This window comes from Equus caballus, chromosome 19, assembly GCF_041296265.1.
Source record: "Equus caballus isolate H_3958 breed thoroughbred chromosome 19, TB-T2T, whole genome shotgun sequence".
Classification (NCBI taxonomy): domain Eukaryota; kingdom Metazoa; phylum Chordata; class Mammalia; order Perissodactyla; family Equidae; genus Equus; species Equus caballus.
Window position 1 is genome coordinate 36,822,709 of NC_091702.1, and position 23,133 is coordinate 36,845,841.

The window sequence follows — 23,133 nt, forward strand, 5'->3', positions numbered from 1 at the left end:
TTGTTGTTCATTCATTTATTCATTATTTCATGAAAGTATTTATTATTGAGAACTTACTGTGTGCCAGGTGCTGGATTTCTCAAGAAATTCATATTCCAGTGGATTATAAGAAGATACCAGTAGAGGGAAACTTTTTTTTTTTGATTGTATGGATATATCGCATTTTTATTATCCATTTATCAGTCGATGAACATTTCAGTTATTTGCACTTTTTGACTATCATAAACAATGTCAAGTTTTTTTCTGAATATGTTTTCAATTTTCTTGGGAGTATACCTAGGAGTGGAATGCTCGGTCATACGGCAGCTGTGTGATGAACAATTTTCAGGCCTGATAAACTGTTTTCCAAATCAGCTGTACCATTTTATATTCCCACCAACATTGAGTGAGGGTTCCAATGTCTCCACATCCTTGTCAACACTTATTTTCAACTTTTTGATTCAAAAATACAAATAGCCTGTGTCAAGTGGGTATGGAGTGTTATCTCAATGTAGTTTTTTTCTTATTGAGTTAATGATAGGTTACAATCTTGTGAAATTTCAGTTGTACATTAATGTTTGTCATTCGTGTTGTAGGTACACCACTTCACCCTTTGTGCCCAGCCCCCACCCCACCTTTCCCCTGGTAGCCACTAAACTGTTCTTAGTCCACATTTTTAAATTCCTTGTATGAGTGGAGTCATACACAGATTATCCTTCTCTAGCTGGCTTATTTCACTTAGCATAATTCCGATACCAGTAGAGGGAAACTTTGATTATATAGTTCAACCTCAAGACTTTACAGATGGAGAAACTCTAGTAAATCATAGTGTCAGCACTAAACTTCCAGCTCCCTGATACCTATCCCGGTACCCTACTTGCCACATAACACTGGTGCTTAACGTAGACCTTAGGCATTCTTCACATTGCTAACTGTGTAAAAGTGGGGAAAACAATGAAAGGACAGATAATCAAGCTTTGGAAGATAACCAATGGTGTCACTCAATGGTCTCTTCTCCAGCGCCATGGAATGCTGCCTTTGGAATAGCTTGCATTGCTATGCATTCCTCCATACTAAGTAGGGGACGGAGAAGGATCACCTCATGGTCTGTCACATCTGAGATCTTTACCTGTTATAGCTAACGGCTAAGAAAATAAGGGACTTCCAGTGCAAAGAGATCTAGATTTAAATTCCCACTCTAGCATTTTCTGGCTGTTTTTAATTACCCCTTTCCTCAATCTTTTTTTTAAACCTGTAAATGAAGTGTGCTAACATTTCTTACTACTCAGTATTGTTGTGGTGCACTGGAGGTAAGATGCTGGGCACATTGCCTGAAGTGTGGTAAACTCAATAAATGGTAGTTAGTGTGATCATCTGTCTCTGAAAACAGTGAAGGGCTTGACAAACATAGTAATTTATTATCACAGTATGTGTTACTGTTCAACATAGCCCTGACCTCAGGGAGCTCCCAATCCAGCAGACAAGGCAGACGCATGCATAAATAATCTGCCTACAGAACAGATCATGATAAGCATTTTAATGAAAACACCAAGGGTCTTGGAATAGAGGAGCAATGGAGACTAATTTAACTTTCTCCCTGTCCTTAATCATGGTCTATTTCCTATAGAAGATAGAATTGAATAAGTGTTTTCAATGAAAAAAACAAAGTGATTTAGTGGGTTGCATGTGAGAATTTATTTTAGGTAAATTGAACAGTTTGGGAAGAGGTTCAATGAAAATTGAGCCTTTTTTTCTATCCTGAAATTGTTAATATGATAATATCCACTATCCTGTGCTAAGGGAGCCAGAGAAAATAATACATTTTTATTGAAATTTAAATTTGTTCAAGGAGGAAAAAAAGAGAATCAGTTTATGTGTGAGATGTGACTTCCATAGCCGAAAGCAGGCAGGTGGAAATGGGGTTCATTTAGAAGTGCAGTGTTTTATGACGCTGCCGCTTCTGATCAAAAGAGCAAGGAATAAACAGTTTAAAATGTTGATGTTATGAAACTTTCCATGTGAACTAACATCAATAGAGATGAATAGGGCTTTAACGTAATTAATGCCAACCTGCTTCTGTGCTGTTGTTTATTGTAGAAGAGACAAAAGCAATTCAATAAGCTTTTCCAGTGCAGGCCCACGCGATTTTAATGAATGGGTTAATGATTTTAGGAACAACAAGAAAAAGGTAATGTAGTACACGGCTTCACAAATGACTTGGAGGCTGGATCCAAAATTTAAGAAAGATATTTTTTTGGTAACTGTGTCAGGGGTAGAAACCAGAGATATTTCCTCCCCTTTCACTGGCATTTTTAGAAATACGCCTGACGTTCTTGTGCTTCACTTAAGAAAAGATGTTGTAAGACCTGGGTTTGACTCTTGAGTCCCATTCACTATATGTAGGAGACTCTATTTCGTCACCCATTTCACAGTTTCCCCATCACAAAATGAGAGAATTGAGTGGGATGATTATAGAATTTGTGAGTAGAGTGGTCAGATTTAGCAAAAGACAAAAACAAAAATGAAACAAAACAAAATGAACAAACAGTTAAATTTAAATTCATATTTAATTGGGCAGCCGGTATTTTATCTTGCAACACTATCTCTGAGGTATCAATCAAACCCCTTTCTCATATAAGTTTTGAACAGTCACTGGACTCAGGAATACACTGGAGTCAGCTTTTTATTTTCTCTAGTAAATCTGGATTGGCTAATTTGGATTTGAATTAAAACCAGATACAGTTTCCCAGTCTTCCTACTATTAATCCCAATTAAATGTGCTGAAAATTAAATGCAGGCAATCCCCTTGCAGGGGAAGAGGTGGAGAGGAATGGAAGTGTTACTCCAGTCCTGGTCCCCGACCCCACCCCACCCTATTCCAGCCCAGGTAGTGCAGTGGACCGTCTCTCCTGGAAGAATGAAGGGCTTATAGAAGATCACCAAGTACGAGCACCTCTCTCAGGATGGAATGGATTTCATTTTGCTGCTGCTCATACAAACTTGACAAGAAAGCATAAAGAAAAGAAGATTTAATTCATTCATTTAATCTTGATTGAAGGCTTCACAAATGCCATCTTTTTGGATAACAGCACATATTACTGTTTGCCGGAAACTATTTAAGCGCTTTATGTTTATTAGATCACTCAAACCACTCATCAATCCTATGAATTAGCTTCTATCATCATCATCTCATTTTACAGATGAGGAAACTAAGGCACAGAAATGTTAACTAGTTTGTTTAAGATCACACAGCTAGTAAAAGACAAAGTCAGCACGTGAACCTAGCCTGCACTCCATCACGCATTGCTGGAGAAAATGTTTAAAAAAAATTAGAAGAGACACTGAAAATGGTGTAAAGTTGAAAAGTGAGCAAGACAGTTCTGATCTACCTTACAAGATATATAGTACACATATACCTGATATATGCATGATTGATGTTGTATATATTTATACATTTATATGAAGCCTAGTTTAGATAGATGCAGATATCTCTGGAAGTCGAGACCTGCAAGATTGCATGGCAGATGAACATTTTCTCTAGTGTCTTTCTTGCCACATTCCTTATGTTGTCAGCTTTTTCTTTTTTGCTGTGGCTGTCACATAAAGACCAATTCAATGCTTCATTCAGCAAACTTTTGCTGAGTGAATACTGTGTTCTGGTGCTGTTTTTTGGCCCATGGAATATAAATATGTACAAGACAGGGTTTTTTAATAATACCATTGATGATTGGCTGTGTGGAGGAGTGGCTGTGACAAAGAGAAGAAATTTCAGATGACCTTTGTGTAAGAAGTGAGGAGGTAGAGAGTGTATATGACATATTACACAAAGACCTTCTTTGCAAGCACTCTTAGAAGAAGTATCTCAACAAGAAAAGAAGCAATAAAAATAACAATTATAAACAATGAAATAATAAAAGAGGTTGAGGTGCCTAAATCATTTTCTGAGGCTAGTGTAGCATTGGTGTTTGACTGTATAAAAATATAATCTGTAAAGAAAATTATAGGCCAGTTTTACTTATAATCATAGATGTAAAAATCCTAAGGTAATCATTAGGTCACAAATTACGTTATTTTTTAAAAACAATATATCATGATTTTGTATGGTTTATCTCAGTACTACAAGGAGTTTTCCACATCAGAAAATTTATCAATGTAACATAGCACATTCATTTACTAAGGAAACAAATCACATGCTTACTTCAATAGACATAGAAAATTATTATAAAATTCAATTCCTGTTAATAACACAATTCTTCACAAAACCAAGCATAGAAGAGAAACTCATTATCTAATAAAGACTATATGAAAAATTTTCAGCAAACGTTGTTTAAAGAAGAAACTTTAAATATATTTCATGTAAGACAAGAAAGCCTTATGTCACATTACTAGTTAAACTAGTGCTACAGAATATAACCAATATAATAAAACAAAAAGCATAATGAAGTATCAACATTGGAAGGGAAAAGAGTTTCAGATGATATAATCATTTATGGAAACTAACACAATCTTTGACGCTATTTGCTGTAGAACTCTAGTTCTGGATAAAAGATGATCCTATAACAACACACAGTATTCTTCTCATCAATAATAAATAAGTTAGATATAGTCATCATTCACAATATATCAATAAAACTTTTAAAGATATAAATATATTAACCTAATAAAAAGTGTACAAGATGATTTTGGAGAAATCAATATCTCTATCAAAAGGCATACAAGGAGCTCTGAATAACTCTAGAGATAAACCATGTTCATGGATGGGACAGTTTAACATTTTTAAAATGTCCAATTTTTCCTAGTTAAATAAACAATGCATGGAATTCCAATAAAAAATTCTGCAGAGAAACCTGAAACACTGAGTCTAAAATATATTTTGAAAAGTAGAAGTAAATGACAATTTTTTCAAAAAAGAGCAAACTGGAATATTTGCTCTACCCTACATTAATATATAACCACAAAAAAACCCAAAACAAAACAAAACAAAAAACCACAATGTGGCCTGTAACATGAACAGACAAATAGAACGGTGGAACAGATTAAAGAGCCATAAACTGTCCTATATGGAAAAAGGTATAAAATTAAGGTGACTGTCTATTCCAATTGGCCTGGGAAAGTTCTACTTTATGCCTGTTGATCTAGGAAAATTACAGATAACGTCCCCTGTTACTATCAAATCTCTCCCAGTTTGGATTATAAATTTTATGTCTTTATAAATAATAGATTGACATAATAATTCAGTGGAAGAAAGATGAATTTTTGTAACATATAGTATTATAAAAAGGGGCTTAATAAATGGAGAAAAATGAAAATTGATAAATTTCTAAGGCATTAAACACCTAAGTTTACAGATAAATTATATGCTAGTAATAAAGTGAGGGAAAACACTTTGGTGACTTCGGGATGAGGAACGACTTCTTGAATCATACCCAAAAAGTCAAAACCGTAATGGGAAAAATGGATGGATCTGATTACATAAAAATTAAGAATTTCTGTTCAGTCAAGGACACTGTAGGTAAAGGTAACAGATGGGAGACAGACTGGGAGAAGATAATTACAACATTTAAAACTGACAAGGGATTAATATCTAGAATAATTAAGCAATTCCCGCAAATCAACAAGAAAAAGAGAGGAACTGGCAAAGAATACGAATAGGCAATTCACAGAAGGGGAAACCCAAATTACCTACATGCTCATGATGAGATCCCAACATCACAAGCAATCAGAGAGATTATAAATTGAAACTACAATGAGACTCATTTAACATCCATCAGATCGATAAAAACTAAAAAGTCAGATGGGACCATTCTTGGTACAGATGTGGGGAAATGAGAATCCTCACGCACTGCTGGTTGGAGTGCAGATGGGTGAGCCATCCTGGAGAGCAATCTGTCAGGAAATTGAGTATATGTGTACCCCATGACCCAGAATTCCTCTCCTGATTTGTACAGTAGAGAAACTTACACAGGACCATGGGTGACATATACAAGGATAGAGCATTACATTTTGGGTAGAGGGATGTTGCTTTATAGAAGCATCCAGAGAGAAACAGAGCATAGTAAAGCTAGAGCTGGCTCTTTGTGTCTGCAGGCTTGTATTCCTGGCTGAATCTTCATTAAGTAGGAAGCAATGATTGCCCAATTCCACCTTAGTCCTAGTGCAGCGTTAAGGTCCAGGTACACCCCTATCCCTGGCAGTCTCCAAAATTTCAGTGTCGTGTTGTGAAATGTGTTCAGAATTCAGTGGAACATTTTAAAAAGGAGATGTTACCACAGGATGAGGGCAATTCTTAACCTGCAGGGGGTAGGGAGGGGATGAGAGAATATAGGTTTCAGTGACAACCAAATATGAAATCCATGACATCCATGAGTGCAGACAGTTGGAAGCCCCATGGAAGTTTGGAAGCCTCTTCTGCTCTTTCTCTTCACATAGTGAAAAGGAAGCAACTCCATAAGTGAATGTGGTGGTGAAAACATGTACCAAGAGTCACAAAGTTTTTTGTAATTTTAGCAGCATTCTAGTTTTGAACACCAAGGTATTACTAGAGAATGTTCATTTGTTTTCCTGTTATTTCTGGAAAGCCAGGAGAACAGATAAAGCTTCTCCTGATCCAGATGTCACCTCAGAAAGGAGATCATTCTCAGATATGTCCCTCTCATCCCAGATTTCTTGACTTTTTAAAGAACCACAGATTAGAGTTGGAAGTGGCTTCCTAAACTCTAGCCCGCTATGGAATTCTCTCTACAAAGTATCCATTCTCTAATAAGTTAACCTCAAGAATCTACTGCAACCAGGCCATGGATCCATTACTTTAAGATGCATCATTTCATCCTCAAGAGAACTATGTAAACTCTTCCTGACAGAGGCGATGAGTGGAAAGCTGCCTTCCTGCCACTCTGGGGCCAGGTTAGAGTTCTTGAATCTTACCTCCCTCCATGAAACTCAGAAGTGAGAGATCACGTTCCTTATAAATCTTGTCTTCTTAGGATGTCCTCATTGTGGTAAATGAATGAAATGAATTTTAATGAAGGTGAATTAATTTCAAGAAAAATTAAATAAACATCTCTCTCCTCCTTGAAATTCAAGAAAAGAATGAAATATTGGACCTCTATGTCTCTCTAACCATCCCCCCAGTTATTTTCAGGGGTCCCCAGAGGTACACTGATGGATGCACAAATAAGCCTCCTCAGTCTTGGTTACCAAAGTGCCTGTTTCCCTGGTAGTTTCATCACTGTCTCTGCTTCTGGTGTGCCCTGAGGATGATGCCAAAAGAGTTATACCAAGGGTTCTGTCTTCTCTTGCTCTCTTAATCCCACCTCAGGCAGCTTCTTTTCTTCTTTCTGTGGCTAAGATCCTTGGCATCTGCCAATAGAATCACAATACCATTTCGTCCACCATTAAGAACACTGCCATGCCTGCCTGCTACAGCTGGTACCACTGCTGATACTGGTGCTACTGCTGCTGATGTCTGCAAAATGGGGAGAATCTCTTTATTTCACCTTTGCTCCATTGTCTGTTACACTGGTCCCACAGTTGTGTGATCTCTTACTCTCAAAGCCTTAAAGAGACGATGGGTGAAACCACCCCATTCAGCTCTTACTTGCAGGTCTTCTTTCCCTAGGATTTGGATGCAAGTCCCTAGGGACTGAGTGGGGTGGAATCTAATGGGAAGACGTTGTGTGCTCCTCAGTATCATTCCTCCTCTCCAGCTCTGAGGTAGTTTCAGGCATCTCTGCCAGGGCTTTGGCAATTATTTCTTAGACCGATTTATTTCTCAGTAGACTCCTCAGGTCTGTTCAGTCCTGAGCACCCCATCTACAAGTCCTCCAGGCTTCCTGGAATTGTCTCAATTCTAGGCTTTGAGCAGCTGCAGCTCACACTGGGACCCCTTTGCTCTTTCTCTGGATAATATCACAGCTCTAGATACCATGGAAGAAAACAGAATTGGGGACTACTTGAAGTGTAGACCAGCTACAGCTATTTTAGGATAACACTGGGCTCCTCGACTTCCTCTCCCTTCCTTCTCTCCTCTTTTATGCTCCCTTCTCTCTTAATTAAGGAGGATCCCACTTGCCCCTAGAAATTGGATCATTTCACAAGCTGGATTCTCACTTAGCCTGGTCCTTCCATTCTCTAAACTCACTGCCGGGCCCAAGATGATGGACCTAAAAGCTGCTCCAGTTATCCAAGTAACAGGGAAAAGATAGCATTATGGCTAAGAATTTGAACTTTGAAATAAGAGAGTCTCTGGTTCAGATCCTGACTCCGTCCCTTTCTGGCTGAGCAATTTGGATAAATTGTTTCACTACTCTTAGTCTCACTTACCTTATCTGTAAAATGAGAACAGAAACAGTACCTACTTCACAGGACGATTGTGAGGATTAAGTAAGTAATACGTGTTATGTAGCATACAATATGTTATTGGGAGATAACACTGTTATTAATTAGGGAGGAAACCAAAACCACATGCAGGGCATGAGTGAGGTGCTCATGGCTTCAATTGCCACCTTCAAGTGAGAAGGCAGAAGCTTCCTAGTCTGAACCATTCACTCAGATGACAATTTTCTGCCCTATGACCTGGTGGTGGGGCCCTCTGGTGGCAGAGCAGAGTTTAATTTCTTTTGGACAACCTGAGTATACTCTGATGGGTTTTCAAATGGGGAAGAAGCCAGCTGATTCTGCATGGACCCCTCAGATCCATACACTGAACCGTCCTCTTCTTGTTTCTGGAAGTCTGTGTTTCTTTAGGATGCTGAATGTCAATTATAAAACCAGACACAAATTTCAAGCCTAATAATTTGGATTCTGATGTATAAATCAACCTCTCGTCTCCCAAGGTTGAGATCCTTCTGGGTCATTAATATCAACTTTAGAGGGCTATTTCTGAACCGATGAGGTGCTCAATAAACAAATATTGAAGTGAATGGAGTTACCTGCTGGATATCAGGGCTGGTTAAGTGCTTAAGAGCCCCTAAGTGTTGAAAAACTAAAATACTCTCATCTTTAGGAATTGGAAAAAATCTTAAGTTATAAAATAAGTATCAGAAAGTTGAAGGAAGATGAACTTTTCCCCATGATGACAACTTTAATGTATTTTTTGAACCATCAAGAATAAATTTCTTTGCCGATTCACTGCTTTTTGGTTGTATTTGTTTTTCTACTGTTCTAGCAGGTGTTTTATCCCCTTTTGGGTCATCTGAGTCTGCTAGACATACAAGAAGTTTTAAGTTAGAGGTGAATAAAATATTGGTAATATTTTCCATCTATGAGGTGTTTCATAATTTATAGGTTGCTTAGATAGCTGTTACATCTCAAAAACCTCATGCCAACTCTTGTCCATTGTAGATTTTTGATAAATGGGTTTTTAGTGAAGAGCAAGGAGGAAGGTGTTATCTTATGTCTGCAGGTGAGCAGACAGAGTCCCAGAGACATTAGTTAAATCACTGGATGAGCAGGTGTCAGAGCTGGCCGTCATGTCCAGGATTTCTGACTGCTTCTTTATACTGTATCTCAGCTGCTTGGGGCACACTTGATGATCCCTGGTGAAAATGAACTCAGTCTTGCTCAAAAAAAAAAAGTGTGCAACACAATAGAAAATGAAATAGTGTCTGTAGGCATTTGATAAAGTACCACATCAAAAATGTAATCTACTAAGGCTGGGAGGAACATTTTTCTACTGAGGAGGCAACTCACATTCAGAGTTCTGGAGAGTTACTTGCATGAGATGCATGGTGGCTCACCAGTAGGACTGGAACTGGAAGCCCGTTCTCAGCCCAAAGACCTCAAGAAAGGGGAGAGCTGAAACAAGCCAGAGCAGGCCTGGTTCCCATCACCACTTGTGACTAGAGACACTGACCATTATTGTTCACCCATTGTTTATTCTCCAAATATTTAGTAAAGCAAAGAAGAATACTGTGGCATCTTTCTACTTCACTTGGCTTCTAAGGTCACAATTAAATGGGTCCTGTTTAGAAAACAGAAGAAAGAATACATGCAGGCTAAATCCACACCAAGTGATAAGGTAAGTCTGAAGCACAAAATACTGGCTTAAATATAGGGCCCAATGGTGGCTGAGTTTTTAAGAACATAAGATTCTTGCTTTGAGGGAAAAATATGGAGAGGGTACAGATTAAAAGGGGCAGAAAAGTGGTACTGCAAAGACCCTGAGACTGGGAATTAGGGGTGTCGAGTTCCAGAAAGTCTCCCAACATTTCCACTGGCTTTTTTTGTGACCTGGTGCAAGCAGTTTCTTTCCGAGCCTCAGTTTTTCCATCTACCAAAATGAGAAGGTTGGACCACATATCACACAGGCCTTTTATGGAATTTGACCTTCTGTGACATTAAGTGTTCTCTTTATTTTTCATATTTTCACCCCAGGTGAAAGAACAATTTGTTGATTTACTAAGAAGCAGACCGTCACCGAAGTCAATTCTCTGCTTAGCCCATTGAAATTTTTTGGGCGACAACTGCCTCCAGGGACTGGGCTTGTGTATATTGAGAGGATGCCATTTACCACCTCAATTTCAGCGCTGGAATGGCACTGGAATCCTATGACGCCCACTCTTTTGAATTGGAGAAGGGCATGGTGACATTGGCATTTCTGCTTGGGGCTAGTGGTTGAATCACCCTTTAAAACTAGCAGTTGGGTTGTGATCCAAAGATGGCTACTGACTGGAGCCAAAAGTTTCCACAAAGATGTCATTAAGAGAAGTGACTTTCATTACCAGAGGAGAAAGCCGGCTCTCTGAAAATAATGAGGTCTGTGAAAGACAACTGCCATCTGCAGCGTTTGAGCTATACGCAGTAGTGAGGACTTGCACAACGAACTTAATTTTTTTTTCAAGTCTCATTTTTCTAATGATCCAATATCAATGTTTTACTGGTATCTATGTTTGCTATAAATAGTCGGCACAAGGCAGATATCCTGGAAATATTTGATAAATATTTGATAAATATTTGATAAATAGATGAATCTTGCTGTCTAAAATCAGTCCAGCTCCTCAAAGAATTAATAAATTAACAAATTAAATACAAATATACATAAATTAATAAATACAAGGTAGCCTGCAACCTGTGCTATAAGAAATAGATAAGTCAAGTATCACAGGGTCTTCAGAGCTGGAGAGATTAGATGGACATCACGAAATGGAAGGAATTTGAGCTGAGCCTTGAAGCACAGGTGTGTTTTCAGTATGTAAGGGTGGTAATGAGTAGAGAGAGGATACCTAGGTTAAGGAGGGCATAAGCAAAGACAGGGAAGAAATCTTGTGTGCAGAAAAGAGCAGTGGTCTAGGATGCTTGAAGTAGGGAAGATCTTGGAAAGGTCAGTTACTGGTCCTCTTGGGAAGAAACTAGAATGACAGAATCTCTGAACTTCTGCAGAAAATGCGAAGTCACTGGATGTTTTTGAGAAGGGACATGACATGATCAGAGCAAAGGATTAGAGTTAATTCATTTAAACCTATAATAACAGTATACCGTGGAAGGGCCATCGTATTATATTTTACGTCAACGTGTGATTTGCTCTTTGAAGTTATAATGCTCATCCTGGGTGAAGAAAATGAACTCTTTCAGGCGATCAGAGTATTCATTAATATTCCTGGAAAATGACCAAATAAAACTCTGCTACCCTGGAAGATCTAATTTATCTAGCATAAGCAGAAATGTACCCTTGGAGAGTTTATTTAACTGTGCCCTTCATTGGCCAATGTCTATTTTTAATCAGTGCTCATATATTTTTTTTAAGCACTACACTAAAAATAAACATCCTGTGTGGCAAACATGATAGGATTTCAGTTCTAAGAACACTAAAGGACTTCCCAAACAAATATAATTTCATTTTCAGCATTAATACAATCTAATTGCCAACTGCATAATGCTCTATTGCAAGAGCTACAGGAGATTCATCTCTGTCTAGGTCCAATTTCCCATTTCATCTGCATAGGGGACTGACTTGTGGAATTGCTATTCATCACTAGGGGCAAAGAAGAAATCTAAGTCTCAAAAATGTTCTTCTATATAATACCAGGATTTACACATTTTATGGTATGATAAAAGTGGAAAAGAAGACAGATATTGGAATTAGATGTTCAGATTCAATTTTTACTCTGTCAGGTAGTAGTAGTGATACTGGAATGGGTTACCTGACCTCTGTAAATCTCAGTTCTAAATCTGTAAAATGGGGAAACATCTGTATAGTGTATGGAATAGAAGCTGGCACAGAGTAAATATCTGATAACCTGTAGCTATTTTAGTTATTATCATTGTCGTTAATATTATATATTCACCCCAGATTGCATATCTGCACAGTAACAAATTATTTTTAGCATTACTGAAACAATGTTGGGTTCCTGGGTATACTTGAATCATAGCAACGTGGACTGCAGTGGAAGGGCCAAGCCTGGGACTGAATGAGTTAGAGGCTGAGGAAACTTGCCTGCTGCAAGAGCTTGGCATCTGGGCAGGCTGTGGTCTACATTCAAGGGTCTAATATTCACTAAGCTTGGGAGGGGCTGGAACCAGAAAGGGAAGTCTAAGAGGGTGGGGAAGAATAAGGGAAAATCCAGCAACAGGAGGATGCTGCCCAAAGTCAGGGGGAGGGGCAGGCTCCACAAAGTGCAGGGCCTGGCTAGGGGGACAGCTCCTGGTAATGGAGCTGACAAGAGTTCAGCAGATTTCAGGGGCCTCATAAGAGGCAGGGTGTGGGGATCAGGGAGTTGAGAAAATCAAGGCAAAAGTGCAGTTGAGTCTTGGTTGGGGATCAATGGTTCATCCTGTGCACGTGGAATTTATAGGTCAGTGACTGCAAGATTTAATTTCAGGGTCCACTGGTGGATAGGTAGAGATTATTGGCAAACCTTCTGCACGTCTTGGGGACTGAGTTACTTCACAGCATGCGTGGACTCAGAGAATACAGTGCAATTCAGTGAGGCTGATGGTCAGGTTCGCTTCTGAGGATTCTTGCAAAGATCCAATGATTAAATATGTGAGGCAGAGCTTACTATTTCTCTGGGAAGTATCTAGGAAAACTTTCCTGGCCTGAGTTGTAGGGAATAGTTATGCAGGGAATTCTTTAAGTCAAAAACCCAACAGGGAAATACAGTGAAAGGGGAATGATTCATCCGACAAACAGGGAAAATTGAAAGATTGTGTAACAGAAACATCACAACAGGGTTCTTAAGGCTTTGCTAAAAGATTTACTGGTTTCTTTTTTAAAAAGTCTTAAGATTTAAGACATTTTCCATTATGCTTTTCCTGCAGTGGAGACGGCCCAGGGAAGGCAATTTTTGTTTTATGGCTATTAGTCAACTCAACTGCCTCCCTCTCCACTACCACCAAGAAAAACGGATACAAAAGCCCGTGAGTCTTCATTGAGCCTAGAGGGGGAGAGGAATAGTATTGGAACAAGCAAGTCCCCCGTTTAAGACACAGAAAGATCTTGGAATGCAGGCAGCTTTATTTTTTTTCTGAAAATACAGATATGGCTTTTTCTGCCATGGCCAAGTAGATGGAGAAAGATGCTATGAAAATTGAGATCAAAGTAAAAGATTTAACACGTGTATTCCTAAGATGTGTGTATGTGTAGCCTTTTTAAAATATATATTTGCCTTAACTAAACTGTGTTTTCAAATGAAATCTTACTAGATATTCAGTTATATGGTTCCTCTGGACCAAATTTTAAGTTTTATGTACAGACACTTAGGCTGGAAATAGAAGGTGCTTTTCCAAGGTTACCAATTAGCTGTGGGATAACATCTCCTAATTCCCAGCCTAAAGGCATCACTGCCACAGTAGGCTGCCTTACTTTTGGTGTCATCTCACATTCTTTCTTCTTTTTCTAAAATCTTTCTAATGTTCCTGACTTAGGTTGGAGATCCCCAAAGCAGACCCTGAGGAAAGAACTCATGTGGAAGCCAGTTTCAAGGAAGTGTTCCCTGGAAGAGAAGTGGGACCCAAAAGGGGAGGAAGCCCAGCCAGGGTACTTCATGCTTACTTCCATCATTGTATTATCAGAGGTATTCTTTTTTTTCTTTCTTTCTTTTTTTTTGGTGAGAAAGATTGCTCCTGAGCTAACATCTGTGCCAATCTTCCTCTATTTTGTACGTGGGACTTTGCGACAGCTTAGCTTGGTGAGTGGTGAGTAGGTTCTCGTCTGAGATCCAAACCTGCAAAACCTGGGTCACTGAAGTGGAGCATGTGATTTTAACCCACTGTGCCCCTGGGCTTGCCTCTACTGGAGCGATTCCTGCTCTTTGTTCTCTCTCTCCCTCATGACTCCTTCAGGGAGAGCTGGGCCCAATGAAGAAGCCATAGTAAATGCTGAGTACATGAGTGAATAGAGCTTCAATGTTCCTTCCAGTTGAAATAATCTCTCTCTCCTATGAAATCTCTGTGATTACATCATTTTCCATTGGATCATAATTATTTATATACATGTGCTAAATCCCCCACTGGTTTGTAAGCTCCTGGAGGTCAAAAATCATGTTGAATTCCCCATGACAGAGCCTCTGTGGGTTTTTGAACATGGTCAGGGTCCAGACAATGCTAATTGGAATGGTTGAAACATTATCTCAGTGCTGACAAATGAACAGCTTGAATATATAGTCCTGGACCAGGGCAGGATTTTTAGTTTTTATTCTTGTTCACACCTACTCCTCTGGGTCTACACTGCCTTGGACTACTAGTCAAAATGACAGTAGAACCTTTGGACAGCATCAGTGCCACAGAAAGCATCATGTTAATATCAAAGAAGACATACAATCCCAAGTGCCTGAGATTTTTTTTTACCCTCCCTCATTCTTTACTCTTCCTCCAGCATCCTGAGATTTTATTTTATTTTTTTCCACAGGGAGATAATTTCTGAAGTTTAAGAATTAATCACTCTTGCTTCCTCCTTGAAGCATTGCTAAATTAATGGCTTGACATCACATCTATCATGCTTTCCCTAAGTTCTCTAAGGCCCATTAGGATTGGGGAGTTGCTGGGAACACGGTACAGTCTGAGTAAGAAAATATTCCTGGGGAATCAGTGAGTGAATCCAAAAATGTTCCATACGCAGTGGTTCTTGAGGCCCTGGGCTTATTACTGTTTGTGTTGCCAGCCCATGATGTATGCTTCAGCCACAAGGTGCTTGCTTGTGTTTGCATGGGTACCAGATTTCTTCAGGTCTAAACCATTAAAGTGGAAAATACTCCCTTTGGGCTGTAACATGAAAAAGGTTTTTGGATTGGAAATCATTTTGTAAATCTCCAGCAGTTTTATTTTGTCTAGACACAAGGCAGTAAAAACAAGGAAAATTATCAGAGATGTTTATAAGATGGCACATGCAAGAGGATGCACTTCCTACAGAGTCATGATTGTTTTTTGACATATTCTGCAGCCTCATCTCTACAAGCCCATCACTTTCTGAAAATTCTGTAACCACTCTCATGTGTTTCACTCCTGGCCCCAGGAAGAAAGTGTTAACAGCTATGGGCAAACCGTTTGCTGAAAAAACAAACAAAAATTACATAAAAGCCCAGAAGAAAATGACCCACTGAAAGAAGGCAAGTGGGGGTTATTCTCATTTTTGAAGCACAGTTCATATTTCTACAGTCATGCATTGCTTAACAATGAGGCTACATTCTGGGAAATGCGCTGTTAGGTGATATCATCAATATGTGAACATCATATAGTGTACTTACACAAACCTAGATGGTATAGCCTGCTCCACACCTAGTCTATATAGTACTAATCTTGTGGGATCGCTATCATATATTTGGTCCATCATTGACAGAAACATTATTATGCAGTGCATGGCTGCATACGTGTGTTAACATAAGAATATATGTACGTCAGGAATTTCTTCTGGACCTCCAAAGTCTTCCTTTGCATTGTGTGTTAATTGAAGCCAACTTGATTTGTGCTCTCCATTACCTGGATAGTGAGTTCTGTACCTACAGACTTTTGGCCAGAAAGAAGCCTTAGAGATTGTCTACTACACCTCCACCTACACATCCTATACAAGAAGAATGGAGCCCCAGAGATGACAAGTAATTTAAATATTTGCTAGAGCCAAGGTTTTAACCTAGCACCTTGGGATCTTTCCACTACCCTGTGTTCTGCTCTCCTTGAAGCCATCTCTGACTAGTTTACCAATGGATCCCTTCTGTGTGATCAAGGAGTGCAATCTTGGGACACAGAAGATCTCCACAATGTAGTTTGGCCTCAATTGATAATGTAACAGCCAAGCAGAAAGTGAGAAATTTAGCTGGTTATTATAACATGGCACCAAACCCCCAGCCTAACTGAGTATCTTTTATTCTGTATAGTTATAACTGTGTATGTACCCCTTTGTGGTGCCTGCAAAGCATCCCATTGGATCAATGGATTTACAAGGGTCAAGCCACTGTTAGGATTAATAGTCTCTGCAAATAAGGAGCCCCAACAAAGAGTCATGCATCATGAAACTGTTTCAAGAAAAAGAATCCTTAATGCTGGTTTCTTAAAGCTGATGCTTCCTTGGGAAAGCAGTAGGTTGTCTGTAAAGGTGATTTACCCAGGATGTGGTTAACTTACAACAGCTGTATTCACAACACACACTCGGCCTTTATCCCTGAGGCTGGGGGATAGATGGATGGTTTATGCTTTTACTGCTCAGGCTGAATTGGTGAAATGGACCTCAAAATACATTAATTAGAAGGCACACTCAGAGGCATTGAGGAAGGCCCAATACTCACAGAGACCAGTTCACAAGCAAGAAGTAGCAAACTCAGACTGAGGAAGCCTCATTTAGACAATATTCTTTCTGTGAGTGTATCTAGTTTTGCCCCTCTGAGTACTAGCTTTGATACTCTAAGTGTCATCAGGGTGCCACAGTGCAGTTGCGCACCAGTTTTAGCTCCATCACTTACCAGCTCTGTTATCCTGGGCAAGTTATTTAATCTCTCCAAGCCTCTGTTTCTTAATGTATAAAATGTGGATAATGACATTATCTAATTCATGGGATTTTTGTGAGGATTACATGATGTAGTCCCAAGTGTCTAGCACATAAGGAGGTCTCAACACTAGCAATAAGAATGATTAATACTTCCTAAGCACTTTCTATGCGCTAGGCACAGTTCTAAGCATTTCACATGAATTTACTTAGTTAAATACTGACAACAACTCTGTAGGATAGATAATATTACGTTTCAATTTTACAGATGAGCGAATTGAGGCACAGAGAGGTTACATGATTTGCCTAAGGTTATACAGTCAGTAAGTAGTCAAGTAGCTGGGATTCAAACTTTGATAGTCTGGCTCCAGGGATGTTGCTCTTATGCATTATCTATTATTGTTATTGTATTCTCAGAACAATACAAAATGACAGATTAAGACATTGTGTAAATTGCATACAGAGTAACTAATAATGTAACAAACCTACATTGAGGAAAAGGAGAGGGTCTGAGGAGCTTGTAGCGAAGGGTTGAGTTGAGTACAGTGTTGCAGGCTCTGTGTATTTGGGGTAGATAGGAAGATTAGGCTGCCAGTATCTGAAGTCAGAGTCACAGAATGCAAGAGATGAGGCTAGAGAAGTACCAGGTCATGGAGATCTTGTGATAGGAGCCAAATCTTATCCTATAGATTGAAGAAGAGTCAACGAAAGGTGAGATTTGGAGAGGAGAGGCTGGGTCCCATTCACATCATTTGAACTCCTAGATTCAACCATGGTTGAGGTCTTCCTCCAACTTCCTGGTTATGTAAGTTAATGCCTTTTCTTTGTATGCTGTGCTAGTCTGAGCTGGATTTCTGTCACTTGTAATATAAAGAATCTTGACAAGAACAATCAACTCAAAGACTATATTATTTTAGGTAAGAAAATGTGAAGGCAGGATTTAGAGCAGTGGTGGTATAGACCAAGAGAAGACTACAAGCTGGAGAACTAGTTAGTGAATATAAGGGGCTGAGGGAGCACTGGGAAACTCTTTGGGGGAATTCTCTCTCCTCCATCATGTACTGTCTTGGAAAGACTGTTAAAGACCTCTGCCTTCTTTTGGCAAAGGGATGGATCTGTGGCAAATGTAGGCAAAGAGGCCCTTTATTCTGGTAATTTAAGTCTTAATAGTATAACCTGAGGATGGAAAAAATGTTTCCTGTCCATTCATTTTAGTGGCGAGATGGATGAGGTTCTCAGGATGATTCTCCTCCTGGGGCTTCTGGGGTTTCCTGTTCATAACCTATCAAGACTGATTCTTTCACCTGCCCCCTTTCAAGTCTGTGGTGATCCCTCTCCTTACAATAAGATCTTTTAAAAATTTTAGTTAGTAAAAAGCAATTTAGTCAATTTGTTTTGCTTAAAGTCAATGATCCCAGGGGATATAGAAATTGATCCAGGAAGTGAGGTATTGCAAGGGACTGGGCCAAAAAATGTAGAACTGACTGAAGTGGATGAAAGGCAAAGACAGCTCCTTTACTCTTTTGGGAGGTATGAAATACTTTTCTTGATATTTAGAGTCTACTAGCTATTTCTGTCTTTGTTTTTTTTTTTCTTTTTTAAAGATTGGCACCTGATCTAACAACTATTGCCAATCTTCTCCTTCTCTTCCCCAACCCCCCCAAGTACATAGTTGTATATTCTAGTTCTGAGTGCTTCTGGTTGTGCTATGTGTGGGATGCCGCCTCAGCATGGCCTGATGAGTGGTACCATGTCCACACCCAGGATCGGAATTGGTGAAACCCTGGGTTGCTGAAACAGAGCATGTGAACTTAGCCATTCAGCCATGGTACTGTACTGTACTAATAGGCCCCTGTACTGGCTATTTCTTGTGGCCTTCAGCAAAGCTGTATAAGAAAGAGATGAGTTAAGCTTAAAGCTGGACTATTGGTGAAAAGAGAATGATACCTGGAAAAGATGGCATAGATTCTGTTCCTCTTCACAAAGCATGATTATAAGCTTTATGAATAACGTAAGAGGCAACCAAAAGGAGAGCTCTTAGAGGTGATAAGAAAAAGACAAACTGGTTTAGGACCCCAGGACTGGAGGGAAAACACAGTGGCAAGATACCTTATATCCCTCCACCAAACAGAAACAGGAGACCTAGAATTTCCTGACCCCCAACTTAACCACAGAAGGTAGCCCAGATAGGATCACTCCTTCCCAGATTAAATTGGAGTCTCTCTGACAACAATAGGTAAGCCACACACCACTAGCAAGGGGGATTAATCCAGAGAAGCCGAGGGAAGTGTTTTTCCTAGTGGTACTTAAGACTATCCTCTCCTGCCCAGAGACATCAGGGTGGGTGGGTGGAACCGGCAAGAAAGACTTAACCAAAAGAAGAAGCTTGCAATGAAAAGCTTATTTGACCCTAAGACACTTTCTGCCCAGAGACACTGAGGTTGCTGGGGAGCATGGGTAGGAGGATCCTACCACAACAATGCCTTGCCAGGGAACCTCTTTGTGCCCACAGGCCTGAGACTCCCCTCTGCCACCAGGAGACACTCAGTAGCCCAGCCTGGTGAATCTTCTACCACCTCAGGCAGCACCACTAGGCACCAGTGGGAGCTCCAGTGACCTCACATAAACCAAACAGACAAAAATAACACTAAAAAATGCTCTGAAAATTAAACTATTATTGAAATCACAGCCCCAAAAAAGTAATCCAGGAACTACCTGCATGCTTAATCTAAATGGAGTCATAAAATAAAAGGATTTATATAGGACCTAGGTTCTCCTAACGTAATAGACACAATATCCAGAATACAGTAGGAAATCTCTCAACATACCTACAATTAAGAAAATCACAATGAATCAATGAGAAAAGACAATCAACTGATGCCAACACTGAGATGAATCTGATATTGGATTTATCTGTGAAAGATTTTAAAGCAGCCACATAAAAATGATTCAACAATCAATTAAAAATTCATCTGAAGCAAATGAAAAAATAGAAAACTTCAGCAAAAAATATAATTTACAAAAAAAGAATCAAATGGAAATTATAGAACTGAAAAATACAATATCAGACATTAAAAAAATTGAATGGGCTCAATAGGAGTGGGGAAGAGATGAAGAATAGAATCAGTGAACTTGAGGACAGAGTGATAGAATTCACCCTATCTGAACAACAGAAAACAGATGACTGAAAAAACAGAAACCAAGGCTCAGGACTCTGTATGACAATATAAAACAAAAGAACCAACATTCACATCATCAAATTTCAGAGGCAAGGAAAAGAGAATGTGGCTGAAAGAGTATACAAAGAAGTTTTGGGTAAAAACTCCCCAAATTTGGAAAATACAGAAACATACATATTCAAGAAACTGAGCAAGTGCAAATGGGATAAATCCCTCAAAATCTACACTGATACATCATAGTTAAACTTCTGAAAACTAAAGAAAAAATCTTTAGTTTTTAAAATGCTTTCAAAATCTTGAAAGCAGCCAGAGAGAAATGAGGCATTACTTATGGGGAACACTAATTTAAATGACAATAAATTTCTCATATGAAGTCATGGAGGTCAGAAGGAAAAGGCGTGTTTTTCAAGTGCTAAAAAGGAGAACAGTCTTAAATGGAAGGAAAGTTTCTACACCTCACTTGAGGTGGTAAAATGTTGATGCCAGGAGAATGTGATATGTCATGTATGTTTGTTGTAATACCAAAGAAACCACCAGAAAACTGTAAAAATAAATACTCTAAAAAATGCTATAAGTAAATCAAGATGGAATTATAAGGAACGTTCATGTAACCCATAGGAAGGCAAGAAAAGAGAAACAGAGGAACAAAACCCAGAAGAAACAAACAGAAGGCAAATAATAAAATGGCAGGCGTGGGTACAAACATATCAATAATTATCTTAAATGTAAATGGTCTAAAGACACCAATCAAAGGCAAAGATTGGCAGAGTGGATTACAAAAAAAAAAAACCCCAAGTAAATACTGTTTATAAGAAATACACTTCAAATCCAATGACATAGGTATATTGAAAGTAACAGGAGGGAAAAAGACATCCTATGCAAACATTAAGGAAAAAAAAGCAGGAGTGGTGTATTTATATCTGGTAAGCAGAAAAAAAGTCATGTTACATCTAAAAGGATCAAACCACCAGGAAGACATAATGATTTTAAATGTGTACACACCAAACAACAGAGCTTCAACATACATGAAGCAAAAACTGATGGAGCTGAAAGGAGAAATAGACAAATCCAGAATTATATTTCAGGACTCCAATACCTCCTCTCAGCAACTGATAGAACTCCTAGACAGAAAATTAGAAAATATATAAAAGATGTGAATAACACTATCAATCAATAGTATATAATTGACATATAAAACAACTCCACCCAACAGCAGCAGAATAAACATTTTTTCAAATGTCCATGGAACATTTGCCAAGATAGATGATATCCTGGGCTGTAAAACAGACCTCAATAAATTGACAAGAATTGATATCTTACAGCACGTGTTCTTTGACCATAATGGAATCAAACTAGAAATAAATAACAGGAAGGCAATAGGAAAATCTCTAAATAAGTAATTAAATAATGCACTTCTAAATAATTCATTGGTCAAAAGGAAATCTCAAAGTAAATAAAAAATACATAGAATCAAATTATATTTATCCAATTATTTAAATAATTTATATATAATGGATATATAAATATACAATTTATTTATACAGTTACCAAATTATATAAAATCCAATCTATGAAAATACGTGAGATGCATCTAAAGCAGTCCTGAAAGTAAAATTCATAGCACTAAGTGTTTACATTAGAAACGAGGTATCTTGGAGGTTCCAGAGATCACACCAGGTTTGACGATCCATTAAAAGCACTCATAGAACTCAGAAGTTATTAAATTCATGGTTCCTGTTTATTACACTGAAGGGATAAAAAGCAAAATTAACAAAGTGAAAAAGGTGTATGGGGCGAAGTCTGGAGGCAACCAGGCACAAGCTTCCAAGAGTCTCCTAGTGGAGTCACACAAGCTACACTTAATTCTTCCAGGAATGACTTGTGACTGCATGTGTAAAATGTTGTCTACTGAGGAAACTTGCCTGAGGCTAAAAGTCTAAGGTTCTCATTGGGTATTGCCATTTAAAATCACTCCAAAGAAAATGAAACGGTTATGTACACATTTAACAAAACAGGTTGTTTTCCCCAGTTTTATTGAGATATTGATGTATAACACTGTATAAGTTTAAGGTGTACAACATAATGACTTGATGTACATATATACTGCTAAATGATTACCACAGTAAGTTTAGTTAACATCTATTACCTCACATAGTGGCACATTTTTGTTTTACATACAGAATACATATGCTGAAAGTTACAAAATGTTCATTAAGGAAATCAAATAAGACCTAAATACACGGAGAGGGATACTATGTTCATGGATTAGATGACTCAACATCTTAAAGATGTCAGTTTTCCCCAAATCGATCTATAGTTTTAATATAATTTCTATAAATATCCCAGCAATGTCTTTTGTAGTCATAGACAAGCTAACTGTAAAATTATATGGAAAGCCACAGGCTCTAGAATAGACAAAAAATTTAAAAAGAAGAATAAAGTGAGAGGAATCACTCTACCTAATATTAAGGTGTATAGCTATAGTAATCAGGACAGTGTGGTATTGGTGGAGGATTAGACATATAGATCAATGGAACAGAATTGAGAATCTGGAAATAGACCCACACAAATATGCTTAACTAATTTTTAAAAAATAGACTTTATTTTTTAGAGCAAGTTTAGGTAATGGCAAAATTGAACAGAAAGAAGAGAGGACACCTGCATACTCCCTCTCCCCACAAAAACCCTCTCTCACTATCAAAATCTTTCATCAGAATGATCCATTTGTTATAATAAATGAATCTATATTGACACATTGTTATCACCCAAAGTCTATAGTTTACATTAGGGTTCACTCTTGGAGTTGTACATTCTATGGGTTTTGACAAATGAATAATGATGTGCTTCTACCTTATTATAGTATCATATGGATTAGTTTCACTGCTTAAAAAATCCTCGGTACTCTGCCTATTTATGTCTCTATCCCCTCAAACCCTGGCAACCACTGATATTTTTGTTTCCCTAGCCTATCCTTTTCCATAATATCTTATAGTTGCTATCATAAAGTATATAGCCCTTCAAATTGGCTTCGTTCACTTAGTAATATGCATTTAAGTTTCCTCC